Raw genomic sequence first — 14,709 nt, forward strand, 5'->3', positions numbered from 1 at the left:
CTGGTCCAAGTTCAAAGAAGACCATCTCTTCACCTCTGCATCTCTTTTACCTAGCTAATACATCCACAAACCACCAGGCCAAATACTTGGGATGCTTGAGATATTTCTGCCTCAATCAAGCACATCTATTTGCATAAAATATTTAGATATTAAATTTCTAATGCTTTAAAAAACTTCAGAGCAGAAATATGTTTTCCTTAACCTCATCAGTTCAAAAAAAAAAAAGAGAAAGAGAATGAGAAAGTAAAGAAATGCATCATGTTTTACATAAAGGAAATAGCTCCGGGCAAACTTTGCTAAATATTTTAATGGTTTAAACATTCATTTTAGCAAGTTTTCTTTAATTTTCTTAACTTTGTTCCTTTTGAACTGGCTCAACCTTCATGTTTAATCCTTGGAGCTTTCAAGGAACAGGTCACAGAAAGTTATATACACAAATATAACAAACATTTCAAATAAAGCACAATGCATAAAACAGAGAACAGGAGAGCTCTGACAACAGCTGCTAGATTTAACACTAATAGTTTTGAAAGATTTTGGCTTGAAGGTTAAGAGTATCTTATGACAATAAGCAGGCTTTGTATATAATGTCAACAGTCCTGTTGCAACATGTCCAGCTTTAATTTATTCTTTTTCATTTGTATAAGACAAATAATATAATTATGGATGTCTGGTTCATGACATTAAGTTAAAAAAAAGCCCCAAAATCAATCATGATTTTCAGAAATAACAACTTTGAAAAAACTTCTGGCCTTTATGTCTGGTAATAGCTGCAGTTCAGCCTAAATGTGATAATGTGCTTCAAGTCTTTATGCATTTATTTTATTCAAATGAGTGTTTGGTGCATCGACGCTTCTACCTATGTGGAAGTGATTGAACTTTCCACTCAATTTGCTTCTCCAGACAGTATCGTGAGTAATACCGAGTCTAGGGATGGAAGGACTGGGAACAGGGACCTCCCTCAGGCCCCGCAGACCAAGCACACATGGAAATTTTCAGAGTCAGACTCTGATTCTTGGCCTGCCCAAGCAAAGCCTTTGGAATCATCCCAGGCAGATCAGAGCGGGTTTTACACGCATGCACACATACACAGAAGCAAACACCCTCTTAAGGTTTGTAAATAATCCCCTCTGAAAATTTTTCTTAACATGTCAAGCTAGAAACCCATATTGACGTACATACTCTGAAGACACAAAATAAAGGGAGCACATAGCTGAGTTGCCCTGCGGAAGGCAGATGAGGCTAGAGCATGGCTTTTTGAAGGAGGAATGGCTCAGTATTACCCTAGGATGAATCTCCTCTCAAGAATACACAAATCAACAACAAAGCCCGGGAATGGCAGTAGTGCAGGATGATGTGGCCTTCCTTGTATGTATATGCTAAAGGATACCAGCTGTCCTTCCATATCCTGGTGGGCCATAAAACAGACTTGGTATCTGTGACACAGTGTCTTGGTTGAGTAAGAAGACCAGGAATGCTTACAATTCTTGGGTCCTGCTCACCTTAGTCTTAGCACTATTCCCTGAAAGAAATTTCCACCATTAAAACAACCCTAGCAATAAAAACACACCTGAGAACATACTATATGATATGCTCTTTCATATGTGGGTTCCTTGTCCTTCTTCACTGATTCCTCCCTATCATCTTATGAGCTTCATAATAAACCTATTATCCTTGGTTTGCATGTAAGAAAACTTAATTAATTTCCCAAAAACATGGTAAATATAGAACTCAAACCCACATTTTTGCCAAAAAGAATTTGCAGCAATCATCGAACTTTCTTTCAAATAAAAATGTCAAGGATTGTGAAAATGCTCTCATGTTCAATGATGTGAAGTTTTCTTGACCCTTAGTTCCTGCCTCCGGGGGTATTAAAAACTCTCCTTTGTACATACCTTTCTATTCCACAGAGCTTGTATATGATCTGGAAGCAACTTTCTTATTGCCTTAACGTTGAAACTCTTGTAAACTGCATTTCCATGGGCACTTACCAGTTAACTGAGCTTGTCTCAACAACACAGGCATATGCACCCAGGCATATACACAGATTGCCTGTCTATGCTAACTTTTGATGTTTCATTAACTAGCAAATGTCAACACTGAATACTATGGAAAACTTAAACATTGTAAGAGTCAACACCCTCACTTGACTGATAAATATGTTGTAGCCCAGGAACCAGTCACTGAAGGCATTGTCTTTATCCTTCAAAGGATACTCCAAGAGACTTTTGTTGTGCTCAGGACCATGTTTGGTGGAGTGGAGAAAAAATAATATACACAAATCCATGCCTTCAGGCCTTACTTTTGAGAAGAGGCAGGAGAAAGTTGTATTGGCAATTGCTGTTTGGTGTGGTCACTGCTTCAGGAATGGGTACCAGGTGCTGAGCAATGCAGAGGAGTTGCAAGAGGATCCAGTAAAATCCCATTACTTAAATCTCTTGTTCCCCAGTCCTTTACTTGGGCAAAATGTAATAAAATTACTTGCATACATTTTCAGTACTTGTAGAAATAGATGTTTTGTACTTTTTATTTGTTTAATAGAAATTAGAATGCAAGTTTTAACCCCAGAAATGAGAAGTATATTTACTTCTGTTTATGCAGCATGGAGGGGACCCCTTACATTATACAGCACTTATCTTGTTATCAGTAGACTATGAGCTTCCTGAGGATAGCAGTCATTTCTTTACCATTGTCTATCCAGTTTTAATCCAGGGCCTGGCAATGCAAGTGTTTGACTTAACAAAGGCCATACTTAGAAACTCAACATGAAAGGAGCTGTCTCGTTAAATCCTTCTGGTGGTCTGTAATGGCACCCACTGTTCTGCTTGTGGCTGAGATCCATGTGTGATGACTTCACAGACCTGTGCAGCCAAAGTGCTAACCAGAACCCTGTGGTTTCAAGCATGGTGGTCTCAGCTAAGCCTACCCTCTGTCCTCTGTTCCAGTTTGAGGCTCAGAGAAGTCCAACAACAGTCAAAATCTTGGCCCTACCTGAGGATGGGCCTCAGGAAAAAGCAAAAACTTCATTCTGTTGAGACATTCTTGAGCAGTGAGTGTGTGCGTGTTAGGTGACAAGGGGAACAGCTGCCATCAGGACAGAAATTTTCAGCTCAGCTCTGTCACTAGCCATGCAAGGAACACACTCTTCTTGATATTCAGATCAACAAGTTGAAGAAAGTGGGTAGAAGATAGTTTTTATAGTCTCATCTCAGTTTACTATGCCATAGTTCCATGGGACACACAAAGCTTTGTATCAGATAGGAGACTCGCTGCCTCCTGGAGATGACTGTCATATGAAAATTCACAAAAAGACCTGAGTGTGTCACCCTGAGCTATGAATGACTGAGTCCAGAGGATGCTTCAGCACGCTAGAATTCAAGTAAAATGCACCCTCACTGGGAGCTCTCTCCATTTCTCCTACAAAAAGTCATGTTGCTTGAGGTGTGAGTGGCCAATTATTATGAGAATAGTATTCAGGATGAGAATGAGAGAAATGTCAGTGTTCTGAAGTCAATTGGAAGGACACACACCAGATCCAAAGAACCAAGCTGGACCCAATCATTCAAGATTCCAAATGTTTGGGTGGGGTCCCAATTGTAAGGCATGCCATAACTACAATAGTGCAGAAATGTTGAGCTGTTCAACTCTACCTCACCAAAAGGGTGCCATTTCATTACGTAAAGTAACCAAGAACTTGGTCTTTGAGTTCAGCAGAAAATTATAAAAGTCTCAGAAATTTTAGATGCCTTGTAGAAGTTCACATAGCTGAAATGAAATAATTTGCTGACTTTAATCAACAAGTATAAAAATTCTATACTACACAGGCCGCACATGACCTTGTAAAAGTCATAGTTGAACATCTTACTGCTAAAATCCCCATGCTACAACTGTCTCCCATCTTCTGTTTTTGTTTTTGAAATTTAAAAGCAAGATTCATTAAGTCCAAGAACTCCACTCAGAGTGGCATGGAGGGGGGTTTCCAAGGGAAAACTCTAAGTGCTCCCTGGCAATCGAGTTTTTAAGCACAATTTTGTTTGACATTCAGTTATAATGTGGGGACAAAATAAATCTAAAGCTTTGATTTGAAGTCCTTTATCCTGTCTGGCTTACTCACAATAAAACAAAAGAGCCATCACAAGGGTGGGATACCTAATTTGTTTTCACAATAAACTAGGAACTCAGAATAGTGGAGTCATCACTCTCTTGCTATTCTCATGATAAGATTGGAAGCTCCTAGGCCTGCGCCGCGGCTCAATAGGCTAATCCTCCACCTAGCAGTGCCAGCACACCAGGTTCTAGTCCCGGTCGGGGGGCCGGATTCTGTCCCAGTTGCCCCCCTTCCAGGCCAGCTCTCTGCTATGGCCCGGGAGTGGAGTGGAGGATGGCCCAGGTGCTTGGGCCCTGCACCCGATCGATGGGAGACCAGGAGAAGTACCTGGCTCCTGCCTTCAGATCAGCACAGTGTGCTGGCCGCTTTCCACTGGGATCTCACTCGCGGTGATCTTTCATTTAGGTTTTTTTTTTTTTTTTTTTTCCCAGAATGTCTTGGCTTTCCATGCCTGAAATAATCTCATGGGCATTTCAGCCGGATCCGCATGCCTTAAGGGCTGATTCTGAGGCCAGAGTGTTGTTTAGGACATCTGCCATTTTATGAGTCTTCTGAGTATCTCACTTCCCATGTTGGATCATTCTCTCCTTTTTAATTCTATCAGTTAGTATTAGCAGATACTAGTCTTGTTTATGTGATCCCTTTGACACTTAATTCTATCATTCTGATCAATTATGAACTTAAACTGATCACTTTGACTAGTGAGATGGCATGGTTACAAGCCACCTTGATGGGATTGAATTGGAATCCCCTGGCACGTTTCTAGCTCTACCATTAGGGGTAAGTCTGAGTGAGCATGTGCCGGACTGTACAGAGACTGCCTATTAAACCTAACTGACTCCTCACATCCCTTCCTCAACAACAATGGACTCTAACTTCTGTTAGGGGAACTGGGTGATGATCACTCTGGCTGCTTCATGCTGAAAAGGAGCATCGTTGGGAACAGGAGTCAAGACAAGGTTGCAGCAGGGGGGTGACTTCTCAGCAGTTGTCCTGCCATCTTCTTATTGTCACCACTATCTCTAAGCACCACACAGATTTCAGGACCTCACCAGGGTGTCTCAGGGGAGTTTCTAGGGATTTTGTCTCTTCCAAGGATCTACAGCTATGTCCCACCTCTTTTCTTCTCTTAAGTACACTATTTTTTTATATTTTCAGCACAATTTTATTTTCCATATACAGTAGAAGTACTTCTAAAATTATGTTTATGATATACTGGCTGCTAGAATTAAATTGAGAAGAAACTCAACCCAGAAGAAAAACAGAAATGATAAAATATACTAAAAATAATTGAAAATCATGTCTCCATTTTTATATATTCTGTTTTAGACTGGTAGGATAGGGTAGTCAGTCTCAGACTATAAACATAAGCATTCACTATACAGGGGTAAAATTTTGTGACATATTTATGGAATACAAACACTTTTGAAAGAGAGAGAAAGGATTCATGACCATGCTTAACTAAAAGCATGCCAACTATATTTTTTAAAAAAGAATTCTAGTGCATGTCAAATTATGAGTTTTTAGGTTCCAATGGACAAAATTCCTTGGGTGATTAGACTCTTCTAGCATTCAAATTTTACCATATGCTGTCAATTAAATTGTTTGGAGTGACTTAAATTTATGAAGAAACATCTTAGAACAGCATTGGAAAGCAATGTGTGGGAGCACAAAAACATTGTGACAATTCGCAAAGATTCTAAAGGATTAAAATTGCTAGAAGACACTGTTGTTGACACTGTTTTCCTTTTGGAGTACTTGGTTCTGTTGCTCCTCCTCACTTTATGGAGATTTCCACACCAAAAACTTGCTGATGCCACTACAGTTACTTATGACAGGTCTTCCCTGCTGGTTTTGCTTAGTGTTTCTAACACCAGCTTCTTTACAAAAGCTAATGTACTGGGCAGAGCAACTCTCAGCTATGAATGAAAAACTATGGACTTAACACTGTTTTAATGCGGGTTTATTGTAAAGATAGAGAGCTGCTTACAAAATTAAAGGAAAATCTAAAATAACTGGAAATGTCAGACAGTGCACACACTTCTAGCACAGTGGCTCCACTTTTTCTTTCCAGTGGCAGCTGTGTTTCTGGCATCAGCTGTATTCCAACAATGGGTATAATGTAGAGGGCAAGATCAGTCGTCAACATATGTAGGTAGTGGGTAGTGATTACGCACTAAGTTGGTAGTCATCATCCTCATGAAGATACTTTATCAAAGATAAAAGCAATCCTCTCTACTTGGTCACTTTAGAGTCCTGAGGACAGTATCACGGATCATAGTCCATTCCCAAACCCATCACTGTTATCCAAGAGAGAGATTGCATTATTACTACATGGGTCTGAGTCACATGTTTCAGGATGGGTAATGGAACCCACAACACAGAAACACAAATATGAGTAGAAAGGATTTCTACTATTAAATTAAGGGAGCAAATCTGGTGGACACTCAGAATCAGTAAGAGTACATCACTGATAATAATCATAGTACAATTTGTGGCAAAGCCTATGTGTACCAGGTATTTATATACATTCCAGTAATCCTTGTAACAAACATTGAGAAGATATTTCCCCCTATTTATTGATGAAGAAACTAAAGACCTATAGATGGTATTGTGGCTCGGAACAAAGGTTTGAGTCACCCAACATCTGAGAAATGTTTCTGGATATCTTAGTTTAGTACTAAGCCATTTGTCTAGAAGAATAAAAAAGATAATAAAGACACAAATCGATAAATCTTACTGATTTTGTATTAAATAAACATCCGAGAGATAGAGATGTAACTGAAATCATGACGATGGAAAAAGTACTTAAATCTCAAGTTGCCTATCTGAATGGAGCTTTAAAATTGGAAATAAAAATAATGCTTGAATAGTCACTACAAAAATTCTGAAATTAGAGAAGTTATATAATTTAGAAATAACATAATTTTAATTTCAATATTTTGTCTACCTTCAAAGACTATAAATATTTTAGTTATTATCTAGAGAGACTGAGAAAATAATTATGAAAAATAAGAGAAAATGCTTTAAAAATAAAGATGATTATGTATTTGAAAAAAATAATTCCAAGGAAAATAGTTATTAAATTGTTTAATATATAAATATTTGATCCCAGTTTAATGGAAAAAAGTAAAAATAAATAAAATTTATGTGTAACCTGAAACTTAAACAAAAGATATTTATCTCTATAGAATAAAGATGAACAAAAAAACAAATGAAGTTTACAAATATAATGTTTAATAAATTGTTTCCATGAGCTAGTTCATGACATATTTATTATAGTATTATTTCAGGCAAACTAAAATGCTTGAATTTAATTATAGGTGCTAAGATGTAGATGATAAAGGATTTAGTATCATAAACAATATAACTGCCATTAAAAGAAATTTTCTACTTATTGAGATGAGTTACCTCATCACATATTTAACGAAAACGTGTTAGAAATGAATAACCATCTTCTGTCTAAATAATGTTAAAATCAGGATCATAATTTATCTAGTGTCAAACGAATGGTCATGATAGCAACATTAGTGACTGGAAATCATAAGAATTCTTCTATGAATAATTTGCAGGTCAATTTTTATCAGTATAGTTTTATAATACACAGTTCATTTTTTCACAGAATACAAAGACCATTTGAAAGTTTCTGTTTTAGGGACCAGTGCTGTGGTGTAGTAGGCTAAGCCTATGCCTGAGGTGCCAGCATCCATATGGGTGCCAGTTCGTGTCCTGGATGTTCCTCTTCCAATCCAGCTCTCTGTTTATGGCCTGAGAAAGCAGCAGAAGATGGCCCAAGTGCTTGTGTCCTGCACCTGTGTGGGAGACCCACAAGAAGCTCCTGTCTGCTGGATATGGATCGGCCCAGTTCTGGCTGTTGCAGTCATTTGGGGTGTGAAACGGAAGATGGAAGACATTTCTCTTTGTCTCTCCTTCTCTCTGTCTATAACTGTACCTCTCAAATAAATAAATAAAATCTTTTTCAAAAGTTCCTGTTTTTTTTTTTTTTTTTTCCAAAAGCACTGTTTTTATTTATACAGACTCATAACCACTTCAGTGGCAAGAGGAGTGGGAGAGGTTCCTTTTTCAATCTAGGGGCCTCCATAATGTTGGTACGGTGTTACCAAACACACAAGCAAGTGGCATCATGGATCTGGTAAACTAATGACAATGTTTAGTCTCTCTCGGCTAGAGCAACAAGGTGAGCATCAATCTCCGCTTCTGTTAGAATCCTGAATTTGGGATTTTCAACTGTAACTACTCCAACTTCTATTTCTGAAGGTTTGAAATCAATTGATAGGACAGTAGACAGGCATGTAATTGCAGTTTCCACCGTCTGTTCAAAGGTCCAATCAAATTTCTTTTTCACTTTTTTTTCAAGGAAGCTGGTTGACTCAGTTTGTTTAACTCCTGCTGCAGTGGCTTTGAACCCACAGTAGTAACCCGCAGGATCACATTTGTACACCTGAGGGCCTTGTTCTTCATCTATGCCAATTAAAATCATACAACAACCAAGTGGCCTCATTTCAGCATTCTGTGTGTAGACCTGAGAAATATCAGCAATTCTTTTACACAGCATGTCCACAGGAATCTCATAGCCATACTTGTATTTCCAGTTAGCTGCCTCATAGCGTGCCCTCTGTACCTGGGATCTGCTGTCAGCTGTCATTCCTGTCATCACACAGCCAATATTTTCGGTTATCTTAAATAAGTGAGTCACTGTGCTGGAGTCCAACAATTTGTCAGGGACTTTCTTCTGTGTGACAATTACTGCACAGTCTTTCCCTCTGACAGCTACCGATGTAAGGCCACCCTGGTTAATAGCCTTAAAAGCATATTCTACTTGGTAGAGCCGACCCTCGGGTGAAAATATAGTAATGTGGCGGTCAAAGCCAGCGCTGGAACCATGGGACATGTTGGTGAATCTAATTTGTTTGCAATATTTGTGGACAAGGAATTCAAGAACATAGAAAGTATTGTGAAGTCAAGGTGCAGGCTGAGAATTGCCACTATGAGAAATGATTTACATAATTGGAAGATGGATGACTTCTGCAGAATCAATAAGAGATGCAACAAATTTGAGGAATTTTGAATACACAAACTGGCAAATATTTATCAGAACCATCAAGTTAGTATTAGAAATATTGAAGAATTTAAAGGTAGATGCACATCAGATTGTGGATATCATGAAGATCAATGGAGCCACAATTTATTCTGGCTTTTGTTTCTATCACCTCTCTCTCTCTCTCTCTCTCTCTCTCTCATTAGCAGAATATTATGTTGAAGACTTAGTTTCCACATCTGTAAAATGACACAAGCAATCCCATAAGAATCAGAACTGAGTTATACACAAATATACAAGAACCTGACACAGAGCTGGCCCTATTGTTGATGACTGAAAAATGCTTTCTTGCCTCTGAAAGTATTCTGTCCAGGTTAAATGTGGACAACCTTTGGTAAAGCTCACTAGAAACACTGTGATTGGGAGTTCAGCATTAACAGAACATGTTATAATGTTCCTATAAAGTATATACTTTAATGTCTTTAGTCTGCAAATTGTATTTTATTTTTTTATTTTTTATTTTTTGACAGGCAGAGTGGACAGTGAGAGAGAGAGACAGAGAGAAAGGTTTTCCTTTGCCATTGGTTCACCCTCCAATGGCCGCCGCGGCCAGCACACCGCGCTGATCCAAAGGCAGGAGCCAGGTGCTTCCCCTGGTCTCCCATGGGGTGCAGGGCCCAAGCACTTGGGCCATCCTCCACTGCACTCCCTGGCCACAGCAGAGAGCTGGCCTGGAAGAGGGGCAACCGGGACAGAATCTGGTACCCGGACCGGGACTAGAACCCAGTGTACTGGCACTGCTAGGTGGAGGATTAGCCTATTGAGCCACGGCGTCGGCCGCAAATTATATTTTAACACTAAAACAAATCAATAACAAAGAATCACCCAAACATATTACATTGAAATTTGTAAATAAGTTTGTAAATTGCTGAATTCACCTTATTTTGTACGAGATGGTACACACAGTTTTGCTTCCATGTGTTGTCATGAAATGTTCCTAGGTTTAGAGCACTTAGCTGGATGTATATTTTTTGGCTCATATGAAATCCTAGGTAATGAGCTTTAACACTACAAAGACTCTGGAATGCTTTCAAAAACATTTGCTTCCCACAAGACAAATTAGCTGAACCAAGCAATAAAATGTGACATTAAGCATTCAATACTCCCATTTTTATGTAGTCCCAGGTCAGCCAAAAATGACCCCAGTGGGGGCATTTTTCTAATGCCCTTGTTCATGGTCCTTCTAAAAACCTGTCTCTAGGAAGCTAATCAATAGTTATTTACGTCTTGTGGACCCCTAAAGAAAGCCCACCTCATAAATTGAACTCAAGGCATCTTTGGAAGCTTCTGGATGTAATGCAGTTCATAAGGACCTTGTCAGTGGACCACCCTGGATGCACACATATGTTTACATGTGTATATGTGCATTTGAAATTTATCACTTTCACTTACTTTGCATTATATCCTAAGGTCTTGAAGACAATTCTAGGGTTGTCTAATGATCATTGAAATCCTACTGTTTTTGACATGTTTAAACATTCATGTTTAGACTGCCTAGATGTTAAGTTTATCATTTTGAGGATAAGAGATGTGTTCATATCATCTGGAGTACCACTTTATTCCAAGGATAAGATTTCTCTAGTCCTGGAAACTGTAGTGAGCATAAAGAAAACAAGCCAGGAGATCAGAGAAAGTTTCAACTACTGTTTTATTCCATTGTCTGCTACAATAACAGAAACTACAGACAAGTGATTATGAGAATAGAAATTTGTATTGCTCCTGATTCTAGAGAGTGGGAAGCCTAAAAGCATAGCACCGGCATTGGACGAGGGCTTTCATGCTTTATCATAACACAGCAAAAGTGCACCATGTGGAGAAGGACTGTGGCAGAGTAAGAGGAAGTTGGGCTAAATTCATCCTTTCTCCTAAGAGCCAAGTCCCACAATAACGGCATTAATCCATTAATAAGGGCAGAATTCTCATGACCCAATAACCACTTAAAGGTCTCACCTCTTAATACTGTTGCAACGGCAATGATATTTCAACATGTATTTTGGAGGTGGCATTCAAATTGTAGAGATGAATTCTTCCATGGAAAAGCTCTGAAGACTGGGTGTGCCTGGAGAGAGGAGAAATGACAGCATCTGCATGACCCTAGAAGCCCATTAGGTAGAAGTGAGCCCAGGGCTTTTAATGAAAACATGAGGAACAAAGCAATGAGAAGGCAGAGTTTGGATCACAATGAGGAAGAACTTTCTCAAATAGTGGTCTTTGAAAAACTGAACCACCTGAACCTAGAGTAGATAGGAGAATCCCACTGGCCATGTTTCAGATGCTTTCCAATCCTGGAATGAAATGTGTTGGGAATCCCCCAACACACAGTTGCATCCTACCTGCTAGGTTTTCTAAAATCTGAGTCCAACCTGCACTTTCCACGTGGATCCTCAGGACATGCTCTGAGGACCCTAACATTTACTCCACGTTCAGCTTTTTAAATTTTTTTAAAAGATTTATTTATTTGTTTGAAAGTCAGAACTACACAGAGAAAGGAGAGGCATAGAGAGAAAGAGGTCTTCCATTTGATGGTTCACTCCCCAACTGACCGCAATGGCCAGAGCTAAGCTGATCCAAAGCCAGGAGCCAGGAGCTTCTTCTGCGTCTCCCACATGTGTGCAGGGCCCAAGCACTTGGGCCATCTTCTACTGCTTTCCCGGCCATAGCAGAGAGCTAGATAGGAAGTGGAACAGCCGGTTCTCAAACTAGCACCCATATGGGATGCCGGCACTTCAGGCCAGGGTGTTAACCCGCTGTGCCACACAGTGCTGGCCCCAGCTTTTTTAAATTTTTATAAAAGAAAGATCAAGGATATTTATAAAATTCAAATTAATTTTAACAAGTTTTACCTTTATTATTTTTGAGAATTTAAAAAAAAAGAAGAAAACTAAGTTACACAATCATTGACTTTCTCTGTGCTTGTCTTCAGCAACTGCCACTCATAGCATAAGTGTCAGGTTGGTGAATTGCTGCCTATTTTATAGAATATCAAAATTTATATTATTCCTCCCATAAGGCTACTCTATACCTTGCAAAATTAATAGCAAAGTAAGGATACTTCAACACACCAAGAAACAGTCTGGACAATCAGCTTTAAGTGTCCCTGGTTTATTTTGAAACGTAATATCCTAACAATTCCAGATACTCCCTGCATTACTCTAAGCTCCAGCTTGAAGTAATCCAAATAGTCCCAGGTTTTTAAACTGTCATTTGGCACTTAGTATCTGGGGACAAAATCAGACGGGGTGATCTGGCCTGTAATCAAATTCTGGCAGACAATGTCGAGGCTACCATCCAACTAAGACATCCCTTTATCCTTTCCTTTAACACTCCTGGGAGATGCAATTTAATTATAACTTGTCTAAGAGAAATTCAATGATCATACCTATTCATTATGTAAGCATATTTGAGTACAATTTTAGTTTTTGAGAGCTGCAAAGGAACTCATTTTCCTGATCTCCTTGGAGAACTTCACGGAGGGATACACACATAAACCATGAATATGCTATGAGTGGCAGTTACTGAAGACAAGCACAGAGAAGGTCAATGATTGTTTTCTAAAATCACACAATTCAAGAATCCATGATTAAAGGAAATGTGAAATAGAGGGGAGGCTTACATAAAATGAAATTATTTTTGTATTTTGCTACTGGAATAAACTTTGGAGAAGTTCAACAATACAACAGTCTCCACTTCCTCACTGTGTCTATGAAAGTAACTTCTCAACAGTTGGGAAAACTGTGTATGAGTCTTACCTTGGACCAATCTTCTCAGTGCATATGCAGATAAAATTTCCAAGTACTGTTGGTCTACTGACATTAATAATGCTCCCTTAACCTCATCAGAGCAGAGTCTTGTCTCAGTTCCATGTGGAGCCCGTGTCAGGAGGTAATAACCCATTTCCTCATCCTATTATTTCCTTCTACTTGAGGGTCATACTAGCTGACAAGCTGGGGTCAACAGGTTTGCTGTGTACAGGATAGTGGGCGTGGGGGTTGCGTTTGAGGATGAGAGTTGACACTTTCTTCGAAGTGCAGGGATTGCTTCATATTGCCCTCGGCAGTAAAAGGAAAGGGGGTCAAAGTTTGACGATCTACGTGAACACATCACTCCCGCTCATCTTCAGAACTTAAAGTGGCTTTGGCCTTGAGTTCTATCAGCACTCACAGATTATGTCCGTGTCACTGAAGTCACTTCATGAGATGGTGCTCGTTATGATTTGCATTCACCTCACTCTTCCCATAACTCAGTGCCCCAAACGTCTTGTCAAAACACACACATACATTCATACAAACAAAAATATGCAATACATACACAAATATGCAAACGCATATGCCAGGCTACAAAAACAAACCACCTTTTGATCACTCTAATGAATAATAATCAACTGTACCTGTCTCTGTTTATATTAACATGATTACTTCCAAAATGTTTTCTGCATGCACAAATTCAGAGAGGACGTTGTGGTCTAATGGCTGTGTTGCCCCCAAAATCATATATTGAAATCCCAACCCCTAAGGTGATGATGTTAGGGGGTGGGACTTTGAGAAGGATATCAGGTCTTGTGGGTGGAGCCGTGATGAATTCAATTAGTGCAGAGTTAGCTGCAAAAGTTCCCCTTCCACTGTCCTTGCCTAGCGCTGAAGCTGAGGACAATCTAGTCCTGTTTTGGAGGGAGGTCAGTCACTGCTGAGGTCTCTGACAGGCAGAGTGAGATGCACCTCCTGACCAAGAGATCTCTCTGGGGCTCAGATAGCAGGAGCCAATTCCAGATGCTTTGGTTCTGTCACCATTCCCAGTCCCTCCCAATCAAGGTTTCCTTTAGGTTCCGCTTCAAGACCTATAGGCAGGTCTCCTTCCAGGAGGAGCCTTCTGTCTCCTTGCCTCTTTCTGGTTTGCACCAATTTCATATCATAAAATTGACTGCTGCATTCACTTTGTGTTTCCACACAGCCATAGCAATTTCAACCTAGCTAAACAGCCAGGGAGGTCTTTGGGTTCTGACAGCCACCCCATAACTATTCCAAGCACAGTGACACAGACATTCTAAATAGACCCCACCCCATTCGAAGGGAAGAAGGCATACATGTACTGTGCAGAGAAGGGTGGACTTTTTCCTGGTCTCTGTCCCTGATACAGAAAATAAAGGAAGGTTTCTCACCTACCAGACTACATGATACACTTGCAGGTAACAGGCTTACTTACTACCCGTGCTGCTCTAGCCTCCCTTACAGAATCCACACTGCCTTGGAGTACACATTTGTCTGTCTGCATGCCACATGTGCCCTCTATCAAGGAGGTGGGGCTCATAACACTCAGCAGTGCCTTGTGAGGCTTTTTCTAAAGACCTTCCACATCACAGAAATTAGCAGAGGCAAACGTGCTTCTCATTACCCTGATAGTCAATGATTTATACCCTGTTCCTCGGGGGAGGCAAGAATACCAAAGAAGGTGAGCCATTTGCCACGATGTTAACCCTTCTAGGAGA

The 14,709-nt window shown here is 39.8% G+C and overlaps 1 pseudogene across 1 annotated transcript; it reads right to left on the minus strand.

The window, feature by feature from the left end:
* Positions 1-8,198: 8,198 nt before the first annotated feature.
* LOC149128187 (proteasome subunit alpha type-6 pseudogene) lies at positions 8,199-9,036 on the minus strand (annotated as a pseudogene). Its single transcript, XR_016230554.1, has one exon. The product of XR_016230554.1 is annotated as a proteasome subunit alpha type-6 pseudogene (transcript).
* Between the last annotated feature and the right edge of the window lie 5,673 nt (positions 9,037-14,709).

This window comes from Oryctolagus cuniculus, chromosome 2 (assembly GCF_051225735.1).
Source record: "Oryctolagus cuniculus isolate XC-2025 breed Fujian yellow rabbit chromosome 2, ASM5122573v1, whole genome shotgun sequence".
Classification (NCBI taxonomy): Eukaryota; Metazoa; Chordata; class Mammalia; order Lagomorpha; family Leporidae; genus Oryctolagus; species Oryctolagus cuniculus.